The following is a 23,338-nucleotide window of genomic DNA, read 5'->3' on the forward strand; positions in this document are numbered from 1 at the left end:
TGCAGTTGAGAACAGAAGGTATATGATCACTTAAAAAAAAAGGGAAAAGAAGGCATCTATAAAAAAAAAAAAAAATTTATATATACACAAAATGTTTTGCCTTTCATTTCTTTTAAAAACTGCTTTGCGGTGCCTGCAGCTGCCGCTGCCGAGTCTCTCACTCTCCCATCACCAGGGCCGGACTGGCCCAGCCCGTTAGGCTGCCTGTCCTGAGGCTGCTTTGAGCTGTAGCTGACTGCAGCGCTCCCCCTCTCTCCTGTGTGTATCACACCGGGCATCTCTCGCTGTGTGTGAGAGCTGGGTCTGTGTTCGGCTGTGCTGCCTGTGCTAGACCTGCTTGTGTGATAGTAGATGGAACACTGATTGAATCAGTGTTTTGTCTATCACACAAGCCTGTCTAGGGGGGACCATGCTAGAGCACACTGCCCTGCCGAACACAGACCTACAGCTCCTGTTTGTTCCATGACACACGTCGGGAGAGGAGATACCTGCTGCGTGTGATCATATACAAAGTGGGGCTGCATTAATATACAAAGTGGGGCTGCATTCATATACAAATAAGGACTGAATTCATAGACAAAGTGGGACTGCATTCATAGACAAAGTGGGACTGCATTCATAGACAAAAGTGGGACTGCATTCATAGACAAAAGTGGGACTGCATTCATAGACAAAAGTGGGGCTGCATTCATAAACAAAAGTGGGGCTGCATTAATATACAAAGTGGGGCTGCATTAATATACAAAAGTGGGGCTGCATTCATATACAAAAGTGGGGCTGCATTAATATACAAAGTGGGGCTGCATTCATATACAAAGTGGGGCTGCATTAATATACAAAGTGGAGCTGCATTAATATACAAAGTGGGGATGCATTAATATACAAAAGTGGGGCTGCATTAATATACAAAAGTGGGACTGCATTCATATACAAAAGTGGGACTCCATTGATATACAAAAGTGGGGCTGCATTTATATACAAAAGTGGAACTGTATTTATATACAAAAGTGGGGCTGCATTTATATACAAAAGTGGGACTGCATTCATATACAAAAGTGGGGCTGCATTCATATACAAAAGTGGGGCTGCCTTTATATATACAGCGGGGCTGCATTCATATACAAAAGTGGGACTGCATTAATATACAAAAGTGGGACTGAATTTATATACAAAAGTGGGACTGCATTCATATACAAAAGTGGGGCTGCATTTATATACAAAAGTGGGGCTGCATTTATATACAAAAGTGGGGCTGCATTTATATACAAAAGTGGGACTGCATTTATATACAAAAGTGGGGCTGCATTTATATACAAAAGTGGAACTGCATTCATATACAAAAGTGGGGCTGCATTCATATACAAAATTGGGACTGAATTTGTATACACAAAAGTGGGGCTGCATTCATATACAAAAGTGGGGCTGCATTCATATACAAAAGTGGGACTGCATTCATATACAAAAGTGGGACTGCATTCATATACAAAAGTGGGACTGCGTTCATATATACAGTGGGGCTGCATTCATATGTACAGTGAGGCTGCAATGATAGGCACTGATGAGGCTGCATTGATCTCTTGTACCATGTCTTCAGTCTCTGACCATCTCTTGTACCATGTGATCTACAGTGATCTACAGAGCTTTGGCTGCGCTTCTCATTTAATGATCTTCAAACCAACTGAATGATTAATTACTTACCAAATTGTATTTTACTTCATCATTTATGCAGAAATATCTGTGGTGGCATGCCTTGACTGACTATTACTATGTTTTCAATCCAAACACTTTTTTACATGCAAGAAAATGCTTGTAGATAACTGTCTTGTTGGCATAATCCTGTACTACTTGCCACTGCAAAACATCAAACAACACATTAATAAGAATGTCTAATGGAAATGTAAGATATGAGGTAATATTCTGTTGTTTAAAGAAGCAAATACACACTACTCAGTGTGCCTTGAGGGTAGATTCACACTATATGCGGTGGGACTGCACTTGGTGACTATTCCAATGGAGTCCCAAAACGCCTGGTCTCCTGTGTACCTGGTTTACAGCACCTCGCACCATGCAGCAGCCAATTGAACTTTGTGAAATGTTTGTGTGACAAGTAGCCAGGTGCTTGGCTGGAAACAGAAAGCAATTTAGGAAACTGTAGGACACTGTACTGCAGTTCTTTCTGAACTTCAGGATGAATGGGTTAACATTACCTCACCTCCATCCAACTTTATTGTTGGCAGCAGGGAACCATAGGTGATGTAGTTTGGCAAAGAAACTCTGCTACGACAGTTATTGGACTGTTGGACTACAATTCCCAATGCAAGCTTGGTATAAGGAGGAGAGAGAGCTGTATTTTCCCAGGTTGAATACAGAGTGACTCTGGGATTGGTGGGAGGACACTGCTGCCATAAACATGTTGCTGCTAGCAGAGACTGAGCACATAGGGACTGGTCATCTAACTAGCAGCATTATTTGTTGCATGCAGACTTTACTGGGACTGTACTCATGTGCACCACCATAAAGACTGGACCCCAACATTAGCCGGCTAAAGAACTAGGGCTAAGGACTGTTAATTCAGACAGCTGCTTCATAAGAACTTTGCCTGTTGTCCATTGTAAGAGGTGCCTCTTTAGGGAGTCCTAAACTTCACCACGTCCATTTGATTTCCATTCGTATTCCTATTTGAAGTGTTGGTTATCATTGCTGTTACTGTTTTCTAATGTCATTACTTTTTGCTGATTTTGTGGATTGCAAGGTTTATTCTAATCTAGCTGCCTAAAACTAATTGCCAGCCACTATCTCTCCACAGTGACTCGCCTGTTGATGATTTCATGCTCGTCAGACCTCCCTACTTAAGTTGTCCAACCCAGATGATCTCTGCCTTCGCCTTGGTCAACATCAGAGACTATCTTGTGTGTTCCTGTTAAAAACTTTCCTTGGCTGACATTCCTTCTCGCTCCAGATCCTGCTTGTTGTTACACTACTGATCCCTGGCTTCCTGACTTTCTGGCTTGTATGACTATCTGTTCCGGTTACCGAACTTTGGCTATGTTTTGACTACGTTTGTTCTATTTACTTTTATTATTAAACAAGTGTGATTTAACTGTACTTCTGTCTCGGTCTGATTCATGGTTTCTGACACCAAGTGATCTTATTCTCTAGTGAATGGTGAATGACTTAATCCTTTTCTGGCAACCAGTAAACTCCCTGATGTTCTGCAGTAGTCCGAGGTTGTATCAGCTGACCTCTGGGTTTAAGTAACGTCACATTCGGTGACGTGAGTCCTTCCGCTGTTCTCTGGTGGTCTCCAATCAAGGATCTCTCTCACATCTGGGTCCCCCGGTGTTGGAAGGCAACATGTTTTATTTCATAATACAAGATGTGTTTGAATATGAAATAAAGATACATCTAGCCTCCTCTAGCCTCATCAGTCTTGGGGGCTGACTTGAATGTAAGGCCTCGTACTCACGACCAAACATGTCTGCTGAAACTGGTCCGCGGACCAGTTTCAGCGGACATGTTCGTTCGTGTGTAGGCAGTAACGTACAGAATTCCAGCAAACAATCGTCGGCCAGACCGTTTTCCAACGAACAACTGTTTCCTGGTCTTGCTTTAAAACAGTCTGCTGGAATCGTGTCCGTCAGACATGTTCGGTCGTCTGTACACAAAAGCAGCGTACAAAAACCCCGCGCATGCTCAGTCCAAATGAGGAGACGGGAGCGCTCGTTCAGGTAAAACTCGCGTTTCTTTGGGATATGGCACATTCGTCATTAGAAACCTTTTATTCTAGCAAGAGAACAATGTCTTAAAAAGGCGCACTAAACCACATTTTAAAGCCTCGTTTGATTAATTCTTCTCTTGCTAGAATAACCCCGTTCTCTTGCTGATGCAATTTCAATAGAGTTGTCCCATACTGAAATGTCACATTTCTTGCTTGTGATGTAATCCTTTAATAATGTTTTCTATGCCAGACGTGTGTTTTGGTTGGTGGTCCTCCATAATTTAGAGTATTCATTTTTGTAAAGGAATGTGCATTTTTTTAATTTCTTTTTTTGTTTCTAGTTATGTCACCATTTAAACTATTTTTTTTTTACATGTATTTTTAATTTTTTTTTTTTTTTTTTGGTGTTTCATTAGAGAATATTAAACCATGTTGGCACACCAAATGTCCCCCCCCCCCCCCAAGGAGTGTGTCCTTTGTAAATTACCCATTGTATATTTATTAAAGCTTTGCTGCCTAATAATCCCCACAGTATATCAAACAATAGACATGTTTTCAAATGAAAGCAAAAGGCCTTTTATTCTGGCAAATGTCATCACAAAAAAATAAAAAGAACGGCAGCACTAGAATAGATAGCAAACTATATGCAAACTTGCATTTCCAACATGGTGAAGGATAAACTTCCAAGCCTCAGGAGCCAAACACAAAAATATTAAGCAGCAGCACACAAACAAAGGAACCCAAACTGTGGTAGTACAAACAAGATGTCCTTTATGTGGAAGGAAATGGAAGGCAGAAAATCAACGTTTCCTCCTCTTTCCAGCCTTCCCTCCAGGCAGCCTTCCAGCGGATCGAACACGGGGTCTTGCAGGTGGGGTTGATGTGGCAGCAGGAGGATGGTGTTCCGCAAGCCGGGCCGGGTCACATAGCCCAGTGTCTGGGGTCAGCAGGCCCCTCTGCATCCACCAAAGTACCTGGTTCATCAGGGCCTTTGCCAGTCTTCTCTGGTCCTCCTCCCCTTCATTTAAATCATGGGCCAATGAGGCACTGAAGGCCTCTGTGGGGTTGAGGGGGGCCCTCATGATGGCGCTTGCCTCCTGGATCATGCGGAGGCTTGCCTCCTCCACAGGCCTCAACTGCCTCCTTCGGCCTGATGGCCTCACCTGGGGGGGAGAAGACTGGCTGGTGGTGGTTCTCCTGGCCGGGTGGACCTGCTGCAGGCCACTGGGCCCAGCCTCCTCCTGGCTGCCACTGACCCCGGCCTCCTCCTGGCTGCCACTGACCCCGGCCTCCTCCTGGCTGCCACTGACCCCGGCCTCCTCCTGGCTGCCACTGACCCCGGCCTCCTCCTGGCTGACAGACACCTGAGGATCTGCCACCTCCTGGCTGATCTCTTCTTCCTGTGTGTAAAAAAAAGGAATTTTTTTACAATTTCGCTAAATAAAACCACACTCATTTTCATGTTTTTCGTTCAGTATTTTCTGTTCATTATTACTTGAATACACTCTACTTCTGACCCCTGCAGTTGTCATCCCTGACACCTATTTGTCTGTACACCTTTTTGTTTGTTTTTTTCCAGCTTGGTTTTTTTTTTTCAATATCTAATCATTAATCCACCAAGAATTATTTAGGCCATAAATATAGAGGAAACTACTATACCTCCTCATCGAAGGGTGGCAGATCTGCATCTCTGTCAGCCAGGCCCTCTTCCTCCGACTCTGCAGGGCTGTGGTCATCTGGGGAATGTCCGCTGGAAGGTAGCATGGAGGAAAGGTTGGAAGAAAGACTGGACATCGTTTTCCTGCCTTCCATTTCGTCCCGCAAAAAAGCCATCTGTTTATAATACCACAGTTTGGGTTCCTTTGCTTGTCTTGCTGCTGCTCCCGATTTTTTGATTTTATTAGCTTTGTATGCTCTCCTGTATGTGCTTCTGAGGTTGGCAAGTTTATCCTTCACCATGTTGGCAGTGCATCCTGGCACCCAAGTTTGCATATAATTTGCTAGCTCTTCTAGTGCTGCCGCTCGTACCTCTTTATTGCAATATAACGAGTGTTTTGAATTCCACAGGATGGGCGTGTCCTGGTATTTTTGAAGTAAGGCCTCTATAGATTCCTTGCTTTGTAGGAGGTCCATTGCAATTTTTGAAAAATTATATTTCTTTTTGAGTCTAGATTACAAAAACATAAACCACAGAAAAATAAATATTCAAAAGGATCAGCGTTGACCTTGATCTAATATGTGTCTTCAAATTTATTACCTATATCTAATTCCAAACACAGTCTCTCTTGTTTAAACAATGATTGGCAGCTCGGCCGCATTGCTTGTACCAAACATTGATTTGCTAGATGCAGAGCCATTGTTCACATTGCAGTAAATATTTTAAATATATTAAATTAAACAATGCTTACAAATGACAGTTTTCATCTAGGCACTCTTTCATGTGTAAATCTCATACCCCTGACAATGGATGACATAAAAGACACTTCCTAATGACCTCTGTACAACCAACACTTGAACAATACTTTGCCTGATCTGAATACACCATTCAAAAACTTGTCAATGAGGTACAGCATTGTTCACATCTCTATTTTGTGAGGTGTCCAAAAGCATTTGGATACCAAAATAACATTGTGGTACCCCATAGACAGAATAGCTTAAAAAGGGTGCAACCAACAGCCCAAACCCCCATCCCATGTGTCTACATTTTCAAGGCCTCTGCTGATCACATTTTTAAATTCCTTACCTTCCTGTCTCTCGCTCCTCGTTTCTCACGCTCGCCTAATTACCGCGTAAGATGCGTAATCACGGCGTAAACCTTTTTAACACTCCGCGTATTTATGAAACCCCGCCCTCGTCACCTTTGCGAGGCCCCTAATCAATGATTTTAGGAAATATGGCGTTAACTGTGTATGTTCTGGATGCGCTCGAAGATTCTCCGCGTAACGGACGTAAACACGTTGTTTGCATTCTCTACACTCCGCGTATGTATTAAACGCCGCCCTCTTCTCCGCCCATGGCGTAAGAATTCATCTTTTCCACGCCCATAATCTCTGTGGGAAAGGAAAGATGGCGATGTCACACGAGCGGGCACGATGCTCTCATGCCACAAGTGAAGGGACAGAGGCAGGGACGTCCCGATCAAGGAAAAGAAGATATAAAGCCACTAATATGCGGTTCCAGGAAATGGTGGAGTTAGTTTACATCATGCGAAAAAAGGACTATGATGGTGAATTAGGGCCATACAAGACCCCTAACCGCCGAAAGGCACATATTATGGACAAGGTGGCGAGGAGAATGCAGAGGATGTTTGGGATCACCAGGTCCAAGGAACAGCTGAGGAAACGATGGTCAGACTTAAAATTGAGGGAGCCACATCAGATGAAGAAAATACTTAAAATTCTGCGTAAAAGTAAGTAAATATATATTGGGTTTGGGGGGGGGGGGGGTGGTGATTGTCTGCAATAATGTGTTGCCATGTATATTTCACCATCTGCCTCCTTGGCCTGCTTGTAATTTTAAAGACATGTTGTTATTTATTTTTTAGAACATAAATAACTACATATTTACAAACAGTGTTCTTAGTAAACAACGTAACATCACATAGTTTATCAGAAAGGCTCGGTTATTCCAGGAACAACACACCTGGACATGGCTCACTGGCCAAAAACTTTGTTTGTAAACATTGTGTAAAAGCTAGTTCTATAAAAAAAAAGAAGGAGAATGGGAAAGGCAAACAGGATTCATTCTAAAAACAGTGGTAATAAAGCAGATGTTTTCACATCTGCAATGCAGAGCACCTGTGTCTCCCCAAATCAAAAATGGGTTTTGGTAGGGTATCCCAGAAATACAGTTTAGGGGGGACATCCATGTGTGTCACTTTGCTAAAAAGGGGCAGGATCAGAGCTTGCCATATAGAAGTAATTGCAAAATGTAGGTTTGGTGAAAGATAAAAGTAACTAAATGAAAGCATCTTCTAAGCAATGTGTGCGATTTATGCTCTCCAATATCTGTGTGCTGATGAGTCTACATTTTTTTTTGGTTTATTTCAGGGGAAAGAAGTCGCCAGCATTTGGAGGAGGCAGAGAGGGCCAGACAAGGCCAAAATCTGCCATCTCAACATGTGGAGGAGGAGGAGGATGTGGAAGGAGAAGAGGATGTGGAAGGAGAGGAGGATGTGGAAGGAGAGGAGGATGTGGAAGGAGAGGAGGAAGGAAGAAAGGAGGAAGGAAGAGAGGAGGAAGAAGTAATTTTGGACTTAGAAGTCATAGCAGATGAAGGGCAAGTGGCGGAAGAACAATTTGGCGAATTGAAAGAAGGTGGATTGATGGATGAAGGAGGAGTCCAAGATGATGGGGAAGTGGTGGAAGAAGGAGGAGTGATTGAAGATGATGGGGAGGTGGTGGAAGAAGGAGGAGTGATAGAAGATGTCGAAGAGGTGGAAAGGAGAAGCCCATCAGGTCAGTGTCACCCTAGCTTGATTCCAAAAAACATATGTAGATAGGCCTCATTGAAAAATAATATTGTAAATGCCATTTTTTTTTTGTTGGTTTAGGGGAGGAGGATGGTGTGCCAAGATTTTCACGTGCAAGTGCTGCTATAATTATTCAGCAGGTAATGGAGTGCAGCACTGAAATGCACAATATGCGTGAAAGGATGTTTCTCATGGAACAGAATGTAACAAATGTCCTTTTGGAATGCAGCACGGAAATGGACAATATGCGGCAAAGAATGATGGTAATCGAAGCAAATTTTAAGAACATTATTGACATGATGGGCCGTGTCAAAGACTGAAACACCCCCCGCCCATCCCCCGCCCCCACAAACATTTTAACAGTTTGAATAATGAATACGCCAAAATTTGAAGATACACACACAGTGTGCCAACATGTGCTATCTGCCATCACAGAATATCTAATGTCTGTGCTTTGTGGGTCCAACCCCCTCCTCCATCCTCAAGTAGTTGAGAGGAAGGGTTTGCTCCCACAAAACACAGACATTGATCACCCATGATGTCAGATAGCACATGTGGCCATTTGTCTGTTGAACCAATGACATTTGGCGAGTTTGCACTGAATGTGTGTATCTTCCAATTTTGGCGTGTTCCAGTGTGAAAGCACACCATGACTGACTGCTGTTGTGAGTTTTTATATTTTTTGAATTTGATTTTGTTACTTTTTGACCATGTTGAACATTTTGGGATACTATAAAGTTTAGACCATAAAGAATAAACAACGCCAAAAATTATTTTCAATATATATATAGAATTATAAATCTCTCTAATCACTGAATTTAGTGAAGTAGAGATTTGACTCCAAATTCTCACCCAAAAATTTTGTTTTAGAAAAACACACCAAAAACAAGAAAAATGGTTACAAAATTATTGTTTTTTGTGCCTAAAAAATATGGCCAAAAATAAATTTAAGGCGGTAAACACCCCACCAAATATAATCTATATATATATATATATATGTAAACAATAAATCTAACTATATTTGAGGAAAAAAAAAGTGAACTTGTTAATAAATGTATAATCTGCATAATATTTTTGGTTGAATTACCTGAAAAAAAAAAAATTTTTTAAAAAATTTTGAAGACTCCTAAGTACAAAAGCAGGGAGTAATGAAAAAAATCAAAAAATTTTTTTGGGGTCATGAACAAGCAAAAATAAAAAAAAATTGACCTCAACATTTACAAATGGAGTTGCTTCTTATTTCTAGACTCAATACCCTGTTTGTAGATGAGTGAATACTGTGCAAAATGTGGTTAGTTACTAAAAGTGGAGAAATCAATTATGCATTACAATTGAAGAAGTTAGTTAGAGAACCAGGAAGACAGAAAAAGAGAAAAAGCATTAATGACAAACAACTGTATAAAGTCCAATGGTCTAATTATTTATTATTTTTTAGAATATTCCTTTCTTTGGGGGCCGAATTAGAAAGAAATATGATCTGGCATAGCAATGGCCCCCCGACCCATGAAGTACTCAACATATTTGTCGCGTACCTCACGAGCTGATTGGGGGGCCAAGCCAGCGCGACCAGTGTCCAGCCCGGGAAGGGGATCTGAGGGTAGTCTTGCCTCAGAACCGATGTCGGGTAGGTACGTCTGGGAGTGCCTGCGTAAAAAGTTGTGCAAAATGCAGCAGGCAAATACAACGGTGTCCAATTTATATTCCGCCAGATGTATCGATGTCCTGAACAGGCGGAACCGGTTGGTGAGTATCCCAAAGGCATTCTCGACTACCCTCCGAGCCCTGGCCAACCGAAAATTAAACACACTCCTCTCTGAGGTGAGGGTCCTCTGGGGAAAAGGCCGCATGAGGTGAGGACCAAGCCCGAAAGCCTCGTCCGCTAGGAACACAAACGGAAGTCCTTCCACATTATCTTCATCTGGTGGCAATGCCAGACCACCAGCTTGGAGACGATCATAGAAATCAGTCCGTGCGAACACTCCCCCATCAGACATCCGGCCATTCTTCCCCACGTCCACATATAGAAACTCATACTGTGCCGACACCACCGCCATCAACACAATACTATGATAACCCTTGTAATTATAATAGTAGGACCCCGAGCGGGGTGGGGGCACAATGCGGACGTGTTTCCCATCTATTGCTCCACCGCAGTTTGGAAAATCACACCGCTGGGCAAATTGGGAAGCCACAGACTGCCATTCCTGTGGTGTGGAGGGTAGCTGTGGGGACAAACAAAATTAGAGATTTAGTACTTTGTAACAAATACATCCTACAAGCATCCTTGTGACAGTTCACAGTATTAAAATTGCATTAGAAAAATGTGCATGGAGAATTTGGAAAATGAAATATATAGGGCCACTTCATTAAGAGACTCCACAGCCCTCTGATGGGGACAATAAAAGTTTGAAGGGGGGGGGGGGGGGGAAAAACCCCAAAAAGTCCTGTTTGAAAAAATGGCAAGGTGGGTTTGTCCCTAGGATAGCATGCTGGACAGGTTAATATTGGGTAAGGGACAAATATGCAGGTAGGCCAAGAATAAAACATGTAAAGCTGATATCAACATGCATAGGGAGAAAAGCTAACGTTAGTTAAACACACAGCATATCTGGGAAAATAAAAATAAAGTTAGTTGGCCACATTATTAGAGCCAGGAAACTTACCTTAATATACTCCTCATGCATAACTTTGATGATGGCAGCACACGTGTCCGGTATGATGACCCCAAGCGCCTGCGGAGAGATGCCTGTCGAGAACTTGAGGTCCTGCAGGCTCCTCCCAGTCGCCAGGTACCGCAACGTGGCAATAAGCCTCTGCTCGGCCGTGATGGCTTGGCGCATCACAGTGTCCTGCCTCGTGATATAGGGGGACAGAAGATCCAGCAGACGGTTGAATACGGGGTCCGTCATGCGGAGAAAATTCCTAAAGTCATTAGGATTATTCTCCTGGAGTTCCCTAAGCAGAGGCATATGTGAGAACTGGTCACGCTGGCGCAACCAATTCTTGGTCCAGAAACGCCTCCGCCCCCTGTTTCTGGCCAAAGTACTGGACAAATGAACATATCCAGCAGCCATCCCATAAACAGCACCAACTCGCGAAAATTGACGCTGCTGCTCCATCATGGCTTCAAACCGGCCGGCTGGTCAGTCAAGAACACACTGAAACAGAAAGCACTCGCAAATCCAGCACTACCTGCGACAAACGCGCGACAAACAGATACGAGCGCACAGGATGCAACTGCTAAAGCAGAAACAACCTGCTTGCCTATAGCCGAATGACAACTACGTTACCGCAAGCACACGCACTGAACCCGTGAATACACGCTGTCAAAGCCTGGAGACCGAGAAGCGCGAATCAGCTCTAACCAAACCTTCACTAACACGAGCAAACACGTAACTAGCAAAAGAGGAACAGAGGGCGGCGCCATTAACTTTGGTCTTCCCCTTTATAGTGACGTCGTACGTAGTTTACGTGCACGCGTTCCGGTACGACGGGAATTTGGTCCGCTGGTGTGTACACGCCAGCGGAACAAAACACAAATCAGCCTTGTACGCCGGAAACTGTCGGGCAGACAGTTTCCAGCGCACAGATCCGGTCGTGAGTACAAGGCCTAACAGGTTACCTATCAAGGCTTTGTAACATATCAGAACCTTCATCTGAAAGAAGAGTCATGCCCCTTGGGAACAAAAGCTTGGCTTACCTGGTGTAATAAAGGTTGAGCGTGATTAACATGTCTGCAAACAAAACTTTAAAGAAAGCCACTGCTTCCTGATGGGTTAAGCTACAGAAGATCAAAGACCAAGATGTCTATGAAGATTTGACCCAGGTCAGATAGTGGCGCTTCATGGACAAATGCTGCCACTAGTGGACACTATAGCATGCTTTCTGGGGGATGGACAGATATTAAAAAGGACTGCCTCTTATCTCTTTTGCTTTGTATAGGGGGCTGAATGGGTGTGGTATATGGGGGGTCTGAATGCAGTTTAACCCCTTCCCGCCGAGCGTTCGCATATATGCGGCCTCGGCTTTAGAGGGTTATACCGGGATGATGACCGCAGCTGCGGCATCGTTTTTTAAAGCGGGTGGTCAGCTTTCCAGGGATAACAAGCGAGGCGGCTAAAAGCCGCTCGCTTGTTATCCCGGAGGAGCGGGAGGAGACACCCCCCCCGCCGGCTTCTGCCGCTCTTACCAGGCCACCCATCTCACCAGGAGACCCGATCCGCGATCTGCCTCTGGCTTTGTTCCAGTCTCCTATATGTAAACATGGAAGCGACGTTGCAACGTCACTTCCTGTTTACTCGGCTGCCAATGGCACCGGTTTTAAAAAAAATACAGTATTCAGGATCGCTGTTTTTGGCGATCTGAGTACTTTGAAGTGCAAAGGAGATTTGGGGTCTGATCCCTTCATAAAGAGTACCTGTCACCACCTATTACAGTCATAAGGGATATTTACATGTCTTGTGACAGCAATAAAAGTGATCACATTTTTTTTGTAAAAAATTAAAATTAATAAAAAAAATAAAACATTTTAAAGCGCCCCTGTCCCTGCGAGCTCGCACAGCAAAGAAAACGCATACATAAGTCATGCCCGCATATGTAAACTATGTTCAAATCACACATGTGACATATTGCTGTGGTCGTCAGAGTGACAGCAATAATTCTAGCACTAGACCTTCTCTGTAACTAACCTGTGTAATGTTTGGGGGACCAGCTTGATCGCAGGACACAGGCTTCTTAAATAAAAACTGAGGTTTATTAAACTTAAATGGCTTAGCAGCAGCAAAAACAAAAGAAATAACAGTCTCACCGACTTGTACAGCTCAGAACTGCTATCGCAGTTAAACAGTCCTTCCAGGTAAGTCCTTCAGTAGCAGGTTTTTAGGCAGGACACTGCCAAGTCCTTTCACAGCTTTTCATAGCTTCCACAGCTTTCCTTGTCCACCATTCACCATGCATTGGACTCTCCTACACTCCTTCCTCTCACCTGTACTTCCTGTCTGCTTTAAACTACTTCCTTAGACAGGTGCATTAACCCTTTCCATTCCCTTAAAGGCACCACAGTCCAAACAGAGGGGAAATATAACGTCCTTCCAGGACCCAGCCACGGCGTCCTGTACATATCCCCCCCCCTGTGCCCCAACGCCAAGGAGGTGGAGGCAACAGTGGAGCTCAAACAATGGACTCGGGAGAGGGCATCTGCATTTTGATGCAGTCTCCCGGGCCTATGCTCCACTACAAACTTAAATTCTTGGAGCGCCAGGAACCAACGTGTAATCCTGGCATTAGTCCCTTTACCCTGCCTCATCCATGTTAAAGGGGCATGATCAGAAATGAGCCTAAACTTCCTCCCCAAGAGGTAATACCTGAGGGACTCCAGAGCCCACTTAATGGCCAGACACTCTCTTTCAATTATAGCATAGTTTTTCTCTGCTGGTGTCAACTTTCTACTGAGGAAGACTACTGGGTGTTCCTCACCACGAACAACCTGTGACAATACAGCTCCCAATCCTACATAGGAAGCATCAGTTTGGACAACAAACTCTTCTGAAAAATTGGGCGCTATCAAGACAGGGTGTTGGCACAGTGCTGACTTGAGCTCCAAAAAAGCCTGCTCAGCGTCTGCATTCCACTCCACCATGACCGATTTCCGATCCTTAGTCAGATCGGTCAATGGAGCCGCCAATGTGGCAAAGTTGGGTACGAACCTCCTGTAGTATCCCACCATGCCCAGGAATGCACGTACCTGCTTTTTTGTGAGGGGGCGGGGCCAACTCTTTATAGCCTCTACCTTGCTGACCTGAGGTTTCACCACCCCTCTACCCACGATATAGCCCAGGTATTTCACCTCCATTCCCAAAGCACATTTTTCAGGGTTTATTATAAACCCCTCCTTCCAGAGAGAGTCCAGTACTGCCTGGACTTTGGGCAAGTGTGACTCCCAGTCTCTGCTAAAAATGACTATGTCATCCAAGTACACTGAGGCATATTCCCGATGAGGTCGTAAAATCCTATCCATTGCTCGCTGGAACGTGGCTGGAGCAGTTTGCAGTCCAAAAGGCATTCGTTTGTACTGAAAACTCCCCTCTGGGGTAGAAAAAGCAGTTTTCTCTTTAGCAGCCTTAGTTAATGGGATTTGCCAACACCCCTTGGTAAGGTCTAATGTTGTGATATACCTGGCTGGACCTAGTCTCTCAATAAGTTCATCTACCCGGGGCATGGGGTAGGCATCAAACCGTGAAACCTCATTAAGTTTCCGGAAATCATTGCAGAATCGCAGAGTCCCGTTGGGCTTTGGTACCAACACAATCGGGCTTGACCACTCACTCTGCGATTCCTCAATGATCTCTAGGTCTAGCATCTTCTTTACTTCCTCTGAAATGGCCTTCCTTTGAGCCTCTGGGATGCGATAGGGCCTGACAAAAACTTTGACTCCAGGTTCCGTGATAATATCATGCTCTATGATACTAGTTAGCCCCGGCAAGTCTGAAAACTTCTCTTTATTTCTCTGCAAGAACTCCTTTGCCTGCTGACTTTGGTATTTAGATAGGGTATTTGCTACTTGGACACTCTCCACCCCAACCTGTGGCTCAAGTCTTGCACTAGCCAGGGAGGCCACCGGTTCCCTGTCTGTCCAGGGCTTTAACAAGTTGACATGATATATCTGATACGGTTTCCTCTTGCCTGGCTGGTGGACTCTATAATTGACCTCTCCCACTTTTTCCACAACTTCAAAGGGTCCTTGCCACCTGGCTAAGAACTTACTTTCCACAGTGGGAATTAGCACCGCTACTCGATCCCCCACTTGGAAGTGCCTTATTTTAGCAGCCCTGTTATAGACCCGTCGTTGAGCCTCCTGAGCCTTTTGCAAATGCTCTTTGACTAGCGGCATCACGGTTTGGATCCTTTCCTGCATTTGGGAGACATATTCCAGAACACTCTTATGCTGAACAGGTTCACTTTCCCATTCCTCTTTAACCACGTCAAGAAGTCCGCGAGGTCTCCGCCCATATACCAACTCAAAGGGCGAAAACCCTGTGGAGGCCTGGGGCACTTCCCGAATAGCAAACAGGAGAGCTGGTAACAGGCAGTCCCAATCTTTCCCATCCCTTTGTACCACTTTCTTGAGCATAGACTTAAGGGTCTTATTAAAGCGTTCCACTAACCCGTCCGTTTGGGGATGGTAGACCGATGTGCGTAGCTGTTTAATCTGGAACAGCTTGCACACATCGGCCATAACCCTTGACATAAACGGGGTACCCTGGTCTGTGAGTATTTCCTTGGGGAAACCAGTCCGTGTAAACATCTGGAATAATTCCCGGGCAATGGCCTTTGAGGAGGTATTCCGCAGGGGTAGCGCCTCAGGATACCGGGTGGCATAGTCAAGAATCACCAATATGTAGGAGTGACCTCGAGCTGACTTTACCAGGGGACCCACTATATCCATGGCTATCCTCTCGAATGGGACCTCAATTATGGGCAGAGGGACCAAAGGGCTCCGAAAATGAGTCACTGGAGCGGTCAACTGACAGGTGGGACAAGAGGTACAGTATCTCCTTACCTCTGCTTTCAGACCTGGCCAGTAAAACCGGTCGGTGATCCGTGCCTCCGTTTTTTCAACTCCCAGGTGTCCCCCTAACACATCGTCATGGGCCAGGTCCAGAACCTTTCGTCTATATTGTTGGGGTACCAACAATTGCTCTACCACATTTTCTCTCTCTTTGGTAACCCGATACAGCAATTCATTATATATTGCAAAGTGTGGCCACCTCTCATTCGCACCTGGCTCTTGGGGAACCCCATTTATTACTACAACTTGTTCCCGTGCATGGGCCAAAGTGGGGTCCTGCATCTGAGCAGTCCAAAATGCCCCCTGGGGAACACCCAAATCCGTCAGCGCAGGGGTAGAGGCCACTTCCTCATCCTCTTCCCCCAGCATTACCTGAAGTGGGAAAGGCTCCTCCCCCTTAGTGTTTTGGTAGGTCTGTGGACCACATATCTTGACATCCTCAATAGTATCAACACTACTTTCATCACCATTAACCCAATCATTAGCATTTTCCTCATCTGGGTCCACATTAACGTTTGGCAGTTCAGGGTTATCCCTCTCAGCAGCAGGAACAGGGGGGCTAGTTTCTCCCCAGTCTCTGAACTGTTCTCCTTGTTCCCACAGTTTTGTAAACAATGGACAGTCTCGTCCTATTATAACATCATGCACCAAGTTCTTTACCACCCCCACCTCTTGAGTAACAGTGCCACATGCTGAGGAGATAGACAACGTGATGAGCGGGTACTCTCTAGTGTCCCCGTGAATGCATACCACCCGTAAAGTTTTTCTTACCGGACCGATCTTCCCAATCACTCTAGGATGAACCAGGGTTACCATGCTTCCAGAGTCCAACAAAGCCCGGGCAGGGAGGTGGTTCACTTGGACTTCACACTCAAACTTTTCCTCATCCAGGTCGAGGTGTGTGGTGCACACTTTATGGGCACAAAAAGACCCCCTCCGAAGAACCCCGCATTCCATGGGCTCCTCTTGCAGTGGGCAGTGTGTCCGGGTATGACCCCAGGAATGACATCGCCAACATTGTACATCCCCTCCTCTCCGAACAGGAACAGAACGCTGAGGAGGTGACTCTTGGCCTTCCAGGGTGTTTGTCCCAGGGCTCCTTGGAACATCCTTTCGAAGGGCAGCAGTTGGTCGAACAGGCCGTGGCAGACTAGGCCCTATGCGCTTGGTAGGTCCGAGCAGGTCCTCCACCACTGTATATCGTTCCACCATCTCAACAAGGAGGTTTGCTGTTTTGGGGTCTCCATGGCTGACCCACCGTTGGAGGTCATCTGTGGCAGTGCAGGAGTCTATCACCTAGCAGGCTGGCCAGAATAGAAATATTAATGAAAGCCTGCAGGACGTTGTTGGGAATGGGGCAGCCCTTCTGTCCTGTCTGGTGGACCTGCAGACCACAACATCTGGCCTGGTCTCTGAGGTCCGGAGCCTGGCAGCTGCTGTCCGTGAGGAGGGGAGGCAGACACGGCGCCAACAGCGCAGCAATACAACCCGCTGGCTGCGGATGCAGGCTGCCACCAATTCATACCTCCACCGGCTAGCCGTGGCAATGGAGGGCAGCCAGGGAGAGACCAGGGGAGGTTCCACCACCAGCCCCCCCCACCTGAGGCTCACCCCAGGCAACTGCGCCCCAGGAGCCTAGGGACAAGACGCAGCCCACGACAGGGCCGTTTATTTTTTCTATATTTTCTTTGATACTCAGGTTATGAGTTGAATTTATTTTTATATCCCTGCACACGGGGAGTAGTGCAGGCTACAGTGTGAATGGTGTGTGAATGTGTGGGGGTGACACTCCTGCCAGTAAGGGGTGTCACCCTCAGTCGTTGGGGAGAAATTATCCCCACGACCCGTGTAAATGGTGTATGAATGTACAGCAACCTAATTGGAGCCTTGGTGTGGCGTTGCTGCTCCCAAGTCCCGTGTGGTGTACTTTGGTCTAATCCAATTTGATGTGGATGTGGGGTGTGTGTGCTAGGGACCACAGTGGTGTGCATGCGTGCATTCTCATTGTGCCATGATTAATGTGTGTTTTTAACGTGAAAAGAAGCCTACCACGAGGCATCTCCTGACTGCTCTTCCCTCAGCAGACGGGGGACCCTCGGGCAGGGGGGACTGTGTGGTTCGGGGGTCAGGTCATCACGTAGGTCAATCTCCAGGCCCTTTCTCATGGCGTAGTTGTGTAGAATGCAACATGCCCCGATGATCTGGCACACAAAGTTTGGGGAATACAACAGGGTACCCCCAGACTTATCCAGGCATCGGAAACGGGACTTCAGGAGGCCAAAGGTGCGTTCCACCACTCCACGGGTTCGTATGTGTGCAGCATTGTATCTTCTCTCTCCTGGGATTTGGGGATTCCGGAATGGAGTCATGAGATGGGGTCCAAGTGCATATGCCGCGTCACCATATGCCAAGTGCACCATGCCGCGTCAGGAGGATGTTAGTCATGCATGTGCCCCTAGTGATGTCTGCATCATGGGGGCGGCCAGTCATGCCTGACACCCATGTCACTCACCAACCAGCCAGCTGTCCCCATACACATTCTGTTCAAATTATGTTGGGATGGTGCTTTGACGGTTTATGAAGCTGTCGTGGCTGGACCCTGGGTGTTTGGCACGGACGTGCCATATGAGGCATTGGGCATCGGCTATCACCTGTACGTTGATGGAATGCCAATGCTTCCGATTGCAGTGTATGTGCTCTGTGTCACGGGGGGGCCGTAGTGCCACATGTGTGCAATCAATGGCCCCCACGGTGCGTGGGAATCTGGCAATTCTGTAGAAATCTGTCATTGCCTTCTGCCGCAGATGCTCCTGGGTGGGTTTGATGAAGTGGTGGGACATGCGTCTAAGGATTGTGGGGATAATCTGGTGCACACATCTGCTCATGGTGGATTGTGACAAACCAGCCGCTACTCCACTTGTTCTTTGAAAAGATCCACTGGCAAGGAAATGCAGTGTTGCCAGTACCTTCACCAGTGGCTGCACTGCATGTACGCGGTGTGTCTTGCTGGTGATGTCATCATGCAGGGTTGTGGCTAAATCCAGGATGGCTTCAGGGCTGAATCTGATGATGCAATACACCTCCAAATGCGCGTGCGGAATATTCTCTCCCGTGCCCTCCACGGCTGCCCCTGGCATGTTGGCATACAGATGTGTTGTCCTGCAAGTGTTGGTGCTCAGGTCGTCTGTAACGGTGCTGCTCTAGCTGCTCTCCAGCTGACCTGTGCAACTCTGGTGCAAACTTACCCCTGCTTTATGAGGGGTAACTTTGCGCCGGAATTTCCAATTACGCGCACCGGGCGTAGCCTGCGCCGGCCAAACGTACGTTTCTGAATCGGCGTATCTCCCTCATTTGCATATTTGAATACAAAATCCATGGGCGCGCCAGATCCGTCCAGCATAAATATGCGCCTACGCCGTGCCGGCGTAGAAAAGTTACGCCGGTAGGAAGAAGCCTATTTTGAGGTGCATCTGGTTCTGTGGGTACGGCGCATAGATACGACGGCGCAAATTTACACTTACGCCGCGCATCTCGAGATACGCCGGCGTAAGTGCTATCTGAATCCGGGCCATTGTCTGCAGGGTTGAGACAAAGGGGTGGGCAGGAGGAACAGCTGCCCTGGGCACTGTGGTATCTTGAGAGCTGGAGGGGGGGGCCCTACAAGGAGATGGGGGGGTTTAGGGGGTGGCAGAGGGTATAAATTATTCTAGGGGAGGGGAGTTTTGTGTAGGGATGATTAATGGGGCATATTTGTGCTAGGAGGGGAAATTTGGGGAAGGGGATTTGTGCTAGGAGTGTGGATGGGGGGTTTGGAGTGGAGGGCAGGAGTGTATTGGGAGGATAAATTTGAGGGGCAGATGATTTGTGCTAGGAAAGTGATTTTTTGGGGGGTTCAATTTGTGTCGGGGGGGGGATTGCGAAAACAGTATTTGAGCTGGAAGGAGAGATGGAAGGGTAAGCATGCAGATTATTGCTCTTTTTTTGGGGGAGGGGAGTTTTGCTGACACATAATGCTCATACATCTTGGAAGGGGGGCAGTTTGCCATGTTTGCCCTGGGCTTTAGACTACTGTGTACCGGTGTTCTGTCGAGAAGTGCCCCCCTATCGAAAAATGGCCGGACGGAACTGCGCATGCACCGAACGAAAAGCCGCCATTGTGCCACACGCTCCCGACGCTCATACAAGTCTGCAAGGGGCAGATTTGTTCTTGATGGGCCTGTGTAAGGGGCGGATGTTTACATGAAGGGGGCGTATTTTCTAATGATGGACAGTTCTGCTAAGATATGGGCGGAATTCCTAAACAAAGCTATCACAACCAATTACGTCCCCTTCATGTAGACATCTGCCTCTCACACGTGCCCATTAAGAACAAATCCGCCCCTTGCAGACTTGTACGAGCATAAGGAGTGTGTGGCAGAATGTCGGCTATTGTGCGCAGGTGCAGACTACAGCTGATCGTAAACTCAGCTGTTCGGCGGCTCCGCTTTTTGGCCGCTAGCGGAGCGCTACAGTGGTGCTTTGCCAGTGGATCGTGGCACTGCCCATTGGGCAGGGGTGCTTTAGGAGCGGTGCATTCACTGTTCCTAATGTGCTGCAAATAAGCTGCTGGCAAGACTTTTTGACGCCCTGCCAGCGCACCGCTCCAGTGTGAAAGCACTCAGGCTTTCACACTGGAGTGAATAGAAAGGCTCTTTCAGGGCGCTTTGCTGTCGCTATTTTTAGCGCTATAGCAAACGCAGGGCTAGAGCTGCACTTTTCAGGGGGGAAGCACGGAAAGAGTCCCCGCCGGCTTGTACTACACTGTTAGTGTAGCGCCAATCTTATGATACGAACTGGGCAGAGAGGAAAATTTGTCTAGTGCCCCCATAAAGCGGCCGCAAAGAAATTTGTGCTTAAAGTAGAACTATAGGAACACTTTTTTTTTTTATTTTGTATAGAGTAAGGCAACAGTCATCAACCCTGTCCTCAGGGCCCACTAACAGGCCAGGTTTGCAAGATAACTGAAATACATCACAGTTGATATCATTTGCTGCTCAGCGATTGCAGTATTCTAGTCTGCATCTCCCCAAGGTAATACGTAAAATCTGGCCTGTTAGTGGGCCATGAGGACAGGGTTGGTGACCACTGGAGTAAGGGAAGTTTATTTTTTACCATTCCTGTCCCATTGCAGAGATTTCCCTTCACTTCCTCCCCCATAGCCAAACAGGAAGTGAGAGGAAATCTATGCAAATTAAGGGACTCCATTGCCCCCCCCCCCCCCCCACCCTCAGAACTAGTGTCCCCACATCGAAATGTTCAGGGCGGGTCTTAAACAGCAAGGGGTGTGGCCTTGACAGGAAGGGGTGGGTCATATTTAAATTAGGGGGTGCACAAGTTTAGTCAGGCCTAGGGCCGCACAAAACCTAAATACACTACTGGCTATAGCGCGTGCAAAATGCCTCAGTGTGAAAGGGGTCTTAGGTTTGTCACAATGGTGGCATCTTACATGTTGAGCAAGGGAAATTAAATATGAAATCAGGAATAGTGTGAACGTTCAGGGAAATCATCATACAAGTAGAAACAGATATCAAAGTTCTAATATGAATAAACCTTTTGCTCATGTACTGCCACAGTGCACCTAGCTGGGTTTTTACTAGCCACCTAGTGATGTCACAAGCACCAGAAACAGGCCTGTCTTGGGGATCCCTGTTTCATATGGCATGGGCTATGTATAGTAACTACATAGATGAGAAATACCATCATGGTAGCTGATTTGTAATTATTTGTTTTCAGATTGCTTCAGTTAGAAAATGAAACATGACTTCTTCATTAGTGTTTAACGTAAACATGATAGTACAAGCCCTAGTAAGTAAGGGGACAACAGAGGACCTTGAGCCAATACAGTAGACATGACTTTTGAGTATTGAATATATGGAAGAGCCTGGCATGCTTAGCATTCAGCATTGGCTGGTTTCCACTCAATGCTACATTTTTAAGTGTCATAGCATTATAATAATTCATTTAATAGATGTAATTAAACTGTCTCGTATGGTGCCAAAATCAGAAATCTGTATTGTGATCTAACTCTATGCGTCTAGCACCAACAAATTCAGCTGCAACTCTGGCAGCTCCTAAGCTTGAGTTTAGCAGCTTTTGCCGTTTTTTTGTTTGGAAAAGCTCCTAAACTCAACTCTATTAACCACTTCAGCCCCAGAAGAATTGGCTGCTGAATGACCAGGCCTTTTTTTGTAAATCGGCACTGCGTCGCTTCAACTGACAATTGCGTACGACATGGTAACCAAACAAAATTGACGTCCTTTTTTTCCCACAAATAGAGCTTTATTTTTCTGGTCACCTCTGCGGTTTTTATTCTATAAACAAAAAACAAAATAAACAAAAATAGAACGGCAATTTTAAAGAAATTCAATATTTTTTACTTTTTGCTATAATAAATATCCCCAAAAAATATATATAAAAAAAAATGTCTTTCTCAGTTTAGGCCAATACGTATTCTTCTACATATTTTTGGTAAAAAAAAATCCCAATAAGCGTATAATGATTGGTATGCGCAAAAGTTATAGCGTCTACAAAATAGAGGATAGTTTTATGGCATTTTTATTAATATTTTTTTTTTTACTAGTAATGGCGTCCATCTGCGATTTTTATTGTGACTGCGACATTATGGCAGACACATCGGACACTTTTGACGCTATTTCGGGACCATTGTCATTTATACAGCAGTCAGTGCTATAAAAATGCACTGATTACTGTGTAAATGACACTGGCAGGGAAGGGGTTAACCACTAGGGGGCGAGGAAGGGGTTAAGCGTGTCCTAGGGAGTGATTCTAACTATGTGGGGGCTGGGCTACCTGTGACATGACATTGATCACTGCTCCCGATGACAGGGAGCAGTAGATCAGTGTCCTGTCACAAGGCAGAACAGGGAAATGCCTTGTTTCCACAGGCATCCCCCTGTTATGCCATTAGCGGCATGGGTGGCACTGTCTACAGCACAATATGGCATTGACGGCATGGGTGGCACTATCAGCAGACAGCACATGCGTTATGGCATTAGTGTCATGGGTGGCACTGTCTGCAGCACATTAGGGAATTGGCGGCATGGGTGGCACTGTCTGCAGGTAGCACATGCGTTATGGCCCATAATGTATGTGCTGCTTGCAGAGACCGTGCCACCCATGCCGCCAATGCCGTAATGTGCTGCAGACAGTGCCACCCATGCCGCCAATGCTATAATGTGCTGCAGACAGTACCATCCATGCTCCCAATGGCACTATGCCATTGGCAGCATGGGTGGCACTGTCTGCAGCACAATATGGCATTGGTGGGCAGCATGGCATGGGTGGCACTGTCTGCAGCTCAATATGGCATCTGGGTAGGGGCCAGGAGTGGGGCAGAAGGAGGGACCAAGGGCGGGACCAGGGGTGGAGCTGAAGGGGGCCCCATCAGGTAGGCTGTACGGGGCCCCATTATTTCTATTAGCGGCCCTGCATACAACAGAACAAGTCACTGCAACAGTCAGATCTCGAAGGCTTCATGTACACCCTGCCTACTTTTACCACGCCCGTGGTAAAACACATCAAA

The sequence above is a fragment of the Rana temporaria genome, chromosome 1 (genome assembly GCF_905171775.1).
Source record: "Rana temporaria chromosome 1, aRanTem1.1, whole genome shotgun sequence".
Taxonomy (NCBI): Eukaryota; Metazoa; Chordata; class Amphibia; order Anura; family Ranidae; genus Rana; species Rana temporaria.